Source organism: Patella vulgata, chromosome 7 (genome assembly GCF_932274485.2).
Source record: "Patella vulgata chromosome 7, xgPatVulg1.2, whole genome shotgun sequence".
In the NCBI taxonomy this organism is placed as follows: domain Eukaryota; kingdom Metazoa; phylum Mollusca; class Gastropoda; family Patellidae; genus Patella; species Patella vulgata.
The window spans coordinates 34807406-34816062 of record NC_065885.2 but is presented as its reverse complement, the minus strand read 5'-3'; the positions used below and the strand labels follow the sequence as shown (position 1 = coordinate 34816062).

Sequence of the window (8657 nt, the reverse complement as noted above, 5' to 3'; positions counted from 1 at the left end):
ATAGTATAGAAATTTATTATTATTGTTACTTTTATATTTTTCATATTTTTCTATTTTATGATAATTTTACGATTAAATGACGAAATTTTATGACCAGCGGCTTCCAGGCAGGATACTCCCACAAAAGCGATTTTTTCGTGCAATCAAGGGCACAATTCAGGAAGTTACAATCCGATATGCGCGAAAATAAAGATATATTTTAAGTTTCATCAAAATCAAATCAAAATTGTGACTTCTAGAGGGTCCATAACCTTGATATACCATATATTTATACTACATGTATTTGCGTACGAGGGGCAGCCATTTTGTCCGTCAACTTTGGTTCGATTTTCCCGAAATTTGATCTCAACAATCATTACGGTGTAACGGTGATATATTCACACGGTTTTGTAAATCGGATCATAATTGTGACCTCTGGAGGGACCACAAGCTAAAAACGTGATTTTTCGTGCAGTCAAGGGCCATAATTCAGAAGTTACGATCTGATATGCGCAAATATCGAAAGGAACCAAATCTTTGGGTTATAAACATGTATTTCAAGTATCATCAAAGTTTTGTTGAAATCGGATAAAAATTATGACCTGTAGAGTGTCCACAAACAATTGTGGATGGAGGGACATCCGTAGTATGGACAGGGACGACGATAATATACGTCCACATGAAAATGTGGGCGTATAATAAAACTTGTGATGTGTAGAGTGTCCACAAACAAATTTTGGAAGGACGTCCGGACGTATAAAAATATAAATGTTTTTATATTGTATGGTCCCTGATATTTAGATTTGAAACAGAACAGGATTCTGTTGTTTTCAGCAATAAATTTAGTTTTCTGTAATTCGAATATAATAACCTCTAGATTATGGACAACAAAAGAGATATCTATAATGCACATGTTTTTTATACTTGAAGTTCAATATCAATGTATTTTTAGCAAATAAGTACTGAGCAATTGATTCCAGTTTTTACCTTATTTAGTGGCTTATTGGTATGATTATTTGTAAGGGAAGATAACTGTGTAATAACAGGTGACTGGAGCTTATTAATCTTACTTGTACTAGCTGTAGGATCATTTCTATTTAAACCTTTTTCTTTCAGTAAATATTTGAATGGTTGTCTAGAAAAAAAAGATAAGTGAATGTACATATACGATACAGGTAACAGACCATAGCTGTCAGTCAATTCTGACTATTTTGTAAAGAAACGGTAACAAAGGTTTCATTTACCGATCAAAGTGTTTGTTTTTCTTGAATCAGTAGCCACATACCTTAGTTTTTTATATTGTTCAATAACACTATCCAATAATCGATTATTTCGTAGTTCTGGTCCAGTAGCAGACTGAAATGAAAAATCAAAAAACAAGATTTTTAATTCCTTGCCAATGAAGGAGGATTTGGATAAAAGCATATTGCTGTCAAGCCCCACAAAATCTTAAAAAGCTGTAAGCTTACATTATTGTTTTAAAAGGAGCAGTCTCATATTTGACCCTGGTTAAGCCCCTTAAAGAAACCTTTATCCAAGCCCTGTAAAAATATCTAGAGCTCCGTAATACATTTTCGAAGAAATACAAAAATACTGCGATACATAACAGTTTGTTTATACTTGCTGCAGTTATAATGGAAAGTATCGTAATTATTGTTGAAATTATCAAGTCACAAATACAACTAACTGATTAATGAAATTGAAAAGGTGTATTACGTAACTGCTCAATATTTTTATTTAAAAATTTCAGGCAATATAATTGGCTTATATCTCTTCAAATTTTGGCACTTGATTTGGGTATTTAAACCTATGTGAAATTAGAAACTGCCCAAGATCCTAATACAAGTAGGTTCAAATGTTTTATATCACAGCCCATAAAGTACATTTGAGACTAATCTACTAGATAGAACAATCGATCGAATTTTCGATTTTCATTAGCCCAGTATAGGAGCAGAACAGTAGGACGTTAAACCCCATTTCATTTCATTTATTTAAAAGAATAAATCATATGGGTTTCGAAATATTAAATAACTTTAAAATGTGTTCCCACAAATAAATTAACTATTGCATTGTCTATTTGTGAAATTTTGTATAGTACTTACAGCTGAACATGTAGGACATTGTGTTTTATAACATAAATATTTTCTTATACACAAAGAACAATCTGAAAAAAAACAACCCAAAACAACAAGATAAATATATTACAAAAGATAGGTTACCAGACAATAAAACATATGCCCACAGCAGCTTAATAGTCCGAACTGTCGAGAAGGGTTGTTGTATATTTATTCTTTTGTATAATTGGGGGCATTTACAAGACATACGGATCAGATTATAATTTATGGCATTTTAATTAAATATAATTGAGATTGTTCCAATTGAAGTTGCCTTCAAAATATTAAAACAACCCTTTGTTAGTGAAATAATTACAGTTTTATTACATGATCAAATTGGAGATGCATGCACCAAGTTACTAGATTACATGACTACTTGAGAGATTCTATAGTTTCGTTTCGGTTATTTTTTTTTGTTTTGAATTTGCACTACAATTTAATCTAACACACTTTCTATCATCACAATATTCTTCTAGGAATTGAAATAAAATGAAATGGGGTTTAATGTCCCACTGTTCTGCTCCAACTGGGCTAATGAAGACCGACATATGCCATACAGTGTGCTACGAGGAAATTTGTGCCTGGGCAGCGGCACTATGGCCTACTCTTATATTGAATTCCAACTGCAAAGGGATCTTTTACATGCATGAGATTGTACACATGGGACCTCGGTTTTTCGTGCCATCCGAATGACTAGACAGCTGTCCTTGTCAGGCCCTCTGTCCTGCACCACTGACAAGAAGAAACCATGTCGGAAAATCTTCTAGGAAGATTTCTGTGTTAAAATCAGATCATTCCAAAATATTAACCCCCCCCAAAAAAAAAACCCAAGCCAGTGCCACCAATAATAATCTTCCCTAAAATTTTTAAACTGATTGGCAATGCCTAATTATTTATAGACTTATTATATTGGTTCAGTATGTACAAGTATTTAATAGCGTATACAAATTTTTATAGTTTATTTAGATACTTACAATTATGTTGACAATTTGGAAGAATCATAGCTGTGTTCATATAATCATAACATGATGGACATTTTAATAAATCATCTAAAACCTGAAATAAATATGCACAAACATCTTATACAAATACATCTGTACCATTCTTCTCTATCAAAGTTCATAGGGGAGGGGGTGATGTGATCTGTTAAATTCAATTTCAAATTCAAGTGTTCATTCCCATGCAGGAGTAGAATTGACGGCCAACCCCAAGAGTTTTTTCCACTGACATCATGTGCTCGAATGAATAATGAAACAAAGTTACTCTTGAGTCTCAACATGACCTAACTTGTGTTGAGTCAATTTTCAACTCCAGTTCACTCTCTATCAAGATTCAGTATATAATTAAGTAGACAAGAATTTTTTATAACATAGGATCTCCTGGTTCTTGAACGATATACTGAGCTACTCACTGATCTGCCATTGCACCTAATCTGACTAAATCTCTAAATTAGATACACTATAAAACAACAAGCTAGACCTTGCTATCCGTCGCTCTGATTAACTATATTGCATCATGTAGAGTAAACATCACAGTGGTTACATTACATGTAACTGTTTTAAATATTTGTGGGCACATTTTGTAATCATTTGAAACACCAGAGTTCAAATTTTATGCCATAACTTTTGAAGTTAATGGAAAGTACCTCAGCTCAAGAATTTCCATCGATGTTTTCCATTGCTAGTTGAGCAGGATGAAGGATCTGGCAAGGAAAAGCATTAGGATCTAGTTTATTGGACTGGGAAGGAAAATTACTGAGGCCCTGTCAAACTTCAATTTGTGTACATTTTACTAATTTTAGCATGGAATTACGTTTAAAGGGACAATAACACTCTTGCTGGCTAGAAGCTCCAGAAAATAAATACATGTAAAAGCCTTATTCTAAGTATGAGATGTTTAAGTGTCCTACCTGTTGTTTAAATTATCCATTACTTTTTACATCCTATTTTACTTGTCCAAAGGGTTCAAAAATATTTTTAAATCCAAGTCACATTTGAAAAGGTTTACGTTAGGCTTTTCAAATCATTTAGTTGAATTTCTCCAATTTTTTAAATTAGGTGTGTTAAGATGAAATTTGTATCATCAATTAATTGGAATATATTGTAAAATGGTACAATTTGTTGACCAGAATAAAGATTGGGACATATTATTCAGTTACAACAAGAATGGTATTGAGCCTTTTATATCAGAAAATCTAATCTATAATTTAGTGTTGCAATTCACACTTATTCAGGGGGTTATATTTCATTTTCATTTAAGTCCCATTAATATTATCATTGATAGGTGTACGTTATGTCATCAATGTATCGAGATAATACTAATAGTTCATTAGTTGGGCGTTTCTTTTTCTACTTCAATTGTACTTCTATTTCTAGATAGGCCTAGTTCAGCCATGAACATAGGTCTCATTACAATCGCCCTGCGTGTAATGAGACCTACGTTCAGAGCTGAACTAAGCTACTGTCTGAACCATCATAAATTTTAAATGGATTTCTTCGATTATGAACAAGCTACTTAACTTTGGTTATTATAAACTTACCTGTGTGTTTAAGATGAACTCCCGTTCAATAAAATCTATTGTACAACTGAATATCCCAACGAATAAAAAAGTTCTCTCTTGACAAATTTGACTATTTACTTGTAATTTCAACTGAGTGGAGGACAACTAGCTTTCGTCACGTGTTGGGTGAAACCAATGCAGCTGTTGCGGGGATGGTTTAATCTTGACAGATAGTTTGACAACCATGTGTTGCAATGAAAACAAACCGCGATCATTACGATCGTTTGAGTTTGGGCAACTAAAAATATGAACTGAAGGCAATTACGAACACATTTTAACCCATTAACCCAACCTATTCTTAGAACATAGTTCGTCACTTGGGGGAATCCCTTGGGAATTTCCCATGATCGCAGCATGTGTAGGATGTTATATTAAGTCCTGGACAACTGCCACTCACTGTGTGTAGGGCGTAATATAACACCTTGGAGGTATTTTCCCCCAACCTATTCCTAGAACATAGTACATAGTTCTTTGTCACTTCGTCAAATTAATTACACAATAGGGGGTAGTTAACGTTTTAAAAACGTCACACTTAACGGCGGGGGAAAAAAATATCCTATCTTCTTTATGTTATAGTTATAAATAATTTAACAAGGATCATGAAGCTCACCTCCAAAGTCTCCGATAGCATTCTTTCGATCAAATAATTAATAACCGCTTCAAATAATTAAAACAAATTTTGCAGAGATTTTACTAGAATTTAGTAGAATGTAAAAGACGGTAACAAAATAAAAGAATACGGACAGTTATGTGTGTGAATGCTCAAACTCAATGCCGAGCCGAGACTTATAGCTTATTCTTAAACCAAACTTGAATCGTCGTAAAATGACCGAAAACCGTTTCGATTTCCTATGCTGTCACCCCTTATACGAAATGATATCTCCCGAAGAGTTAACATAATCAGCTTCCATATTCATCTATAGAAATATTTCTATGTCCATATTCATTGGTATTTGTGTCAAAAGTTTGTGGGATTTCAATTTTTCAAGAGAGAACTTTTTTATTCGTTGGGATATTCAATTGTGTAATAGATTTTATTGAACGGGAGTTGATTTCAAACACACAGGTAAGTTTATAATAACCAAAGTTAAAGTACCTTAGTCTCTAACTCAATATCATCAAAAATCTTCGGCATCGAAAACACGAATTATTTGTCAATTCAAATCAACATTGGTCTTGTGATCTTACAGGGAAAAGTTGGGCTTCTGATATCATGGGAATTATTTCCCACCCTTAAAAATCTATGACACAGGAAATAACAACACAATTACCTCCCCTGTTTTGCTATTGACAACATGGGCCATGGGGCAGCCATTTGCCAACGTTGGAATTTGAAGTTAAAAATGATATTTTTGCCAATTTCTCAGCTGGCAATAGCGAATTATAGGATTAATAGGATTATTCTTTAACAAGGTAAGACTGTTTATGGATACCATCTATTTTAAGGCTTTATTTTAATACATTTTAAAAATGTAACTTGAAAATTTGCAATTGCAACTTTAAGTAGTTTGTTTATAATCGAAGAAATCTGTTTAAAATTTACGATGGTTCAGGTAGGTCTACCGACCAAACTTTGTTTGTGTACGCCTAATACTAATACTACTGTGTGAACCATCGTAAATTTTAAACGGATTTCTTCGATTATGAACAAACTACTTAACTTTGGTTATTATAAACTTACCTGTGTGTTTGTAATGAACTCCCGTTCGATAAAATCCATTGCACAACTAATTATCACAACGATGAGAACAAGTTCTCTCTTGAAAAATTTGAAAATTTACTTGTAATTTCGACAGAGTCGATGTCAACAATGTCTTCATGACGTATTGGTCGAATCCAATATACCTGTTGCGGGGGTTGGTTAACATTGAAAGATAGTTTGACAGCGCGATCATTTTGATCGGATATGGGTTTGGGCGACGAAAAATATCAATTGAAGGCAATTACATAGGAGATTTATATGGAAACCATTGATTGCCAGTCTATCAAATCTTCTTCACAATTGCACGGATACTCGTAAAAATAAAGTCATGTATAAACTATATATATCCTATCTTCTTTATGTTATAAATAATTTAACAAGGATCATGAAGCTTACCACCGAATTCTCTGAATGTATTTTTAATTTTATACGCATTCTTTCGATCGAATAATAACCGCTTCAGTAACATATATAATGGTATATAATGCTACTAAGCCCGTATGACCCCGTAAGAAGCGGAACATTAATTCTCGATTCGACAGTTTTGACCGAAGTGTGATAAAGCCCGTAAAACGAATGTATAGTTGTGTTTGTGCGGCATGCGTGTTCAAAAGTAAATAATCCCATCCGAGTCGCTAATCAAATAATTAGAACAAAATATTTCAAAAAGTAAAGCTATAAAATTTGCAGAGATTTTACTAGAATGTAAAAGACGGTAACTAAATACAGGAATGCGGGTAGTTATGTGTGCGAACGCTCAAACTCAATGTCAATTGTCGTAGGTATCCAGACCACTCGGACCAAAGACTACTCGGACTAAGACCAGTGGGACCAAAACAAGACCAGTCGGACCAATTAAATTATATTATAAGGCTAGACAATATGCTATTTATTTATTATTATATCACAATACAAAGAAGCAAATAATTCTTATACGGAATTCTTATATTTAGAGTTGTTTAGTTCAATTTTGTGTACGGAAAATAAATCAACGATTAGTTTTAAAATTAATTAATAATGGTGCCAAAAAAATATCAATCTAATTTTTCTTATTTACTCTTGCAATGAGACTCGGTATGTCCAGACTTTTGACAGTTTCTACATATACGGGTATACTGTTCTTGTCTGATAGCCTAATTTTACTTTTTCCACATTCGCGGTATCCCCAGTGGTTTCATTCCGTTCTACCCCACTAACCCCTGGGTTACTATATAGGGGGGGGGGAGACACGTTTTCAAGTTATCCGCCCTTGATGCGTTAATATAAACAGCACATAATAATACGAAGACCGGACGTTTATATGCCCCTTTTTAAACGTGACTACAAGTGTGGTTCTCGATATTTTGCGATTTGGAATACAATTATCAATTTATTCAAACAACACGTTATTATTAGTTCGAGTAGTCATATTAAAACACACACAATTAGAAATTTATTCAAATAACACTTTATTATTGGTTCGAGTAGTCATATTAAAATAAACACAATTATCAATTTATTAAAATAACACTTTATTATTGGTTCGAGTCGTCTTTCTGTTGGGTACGAATAGTCTTTTTGTATGGTCCGAGTAGTCTATTTGTTTGGGCTGAGTGGTCTATCAGTTGGTCCGACTGGTCTTGAACCGAGTGGTCTTTGGTCCGAGTGGTCATGGATTCTTGTCGTAATTGTACTTGAATTTCCTATGCTGCCACCCCTAATACGAAATGATATCTTCCGCAGAGTGACGTAACCATCTTCCATATTGGTATTTTTCTCTGGGAAAAGTTTGTGATATTTCAATTTTTCAAGAGAGAACTTGTTTTCATCGTTGTGATAATTAATTGTGCAATGGATTTTATCGAACGGGAGTTCATTACAAACACACAGGTAAGTTTATAATAACCAAAGTTAAGTAGTTTGTTCATAATCGAAGAAATCCGTTTAAAATTTACCAAGACTCAGACAGTAATTGAGTAATAGTAATATTATTTTATTTGAGCCGCGAGGACTGACTGATTGAAGTTATTCACCTGTAATTCAGCATTTTGTTCCTTTGCAGTTGGCTTTGAAGAAATGTCTTCAACATATTTTGACATTTCTAACATCTTCGATATAAGTATTAATTTATTAACAACATTTAAAAGATTCGATAAATACAATTTGTATTTGTAAACAAACTTTCGTTTATAATCAATTTTACCCGCGAAACATTCTACTTCCGTACACCAAAGGTCAAGGACCAAGGTTTCATCAAGGTCAAATCGCTAATCTGCAGACATTTACGTATCCTAACTGAATCGATATCTGAGATAACCTACGC

General features: G+C 33.5%; 1 long non-coding RNA gene across 1 annotated transcript; it reads right to left on the bottom strand.

Annotated features, from left to right (window-relative positions):
* Positions 1-1264: 1264 nt before the first annotated feature.
* LOC130013588 (uncharacterized) lies at positions 1265-8552 on the bottom strand. Its single transcript, XR_008788763.1, has 4 exons — positions 8368-8552; positions 3068-3149; positions 2082-2143; positions 1265-1335 (listed from the first exon to the last, which is right to left on the bottom strand). It is a non-coding gene; the product is annotated as an uncharacterized LOC130013588 (long non-coding RNA).
* Positions 8553-8657: the final 105 nt, after the last annotated feature.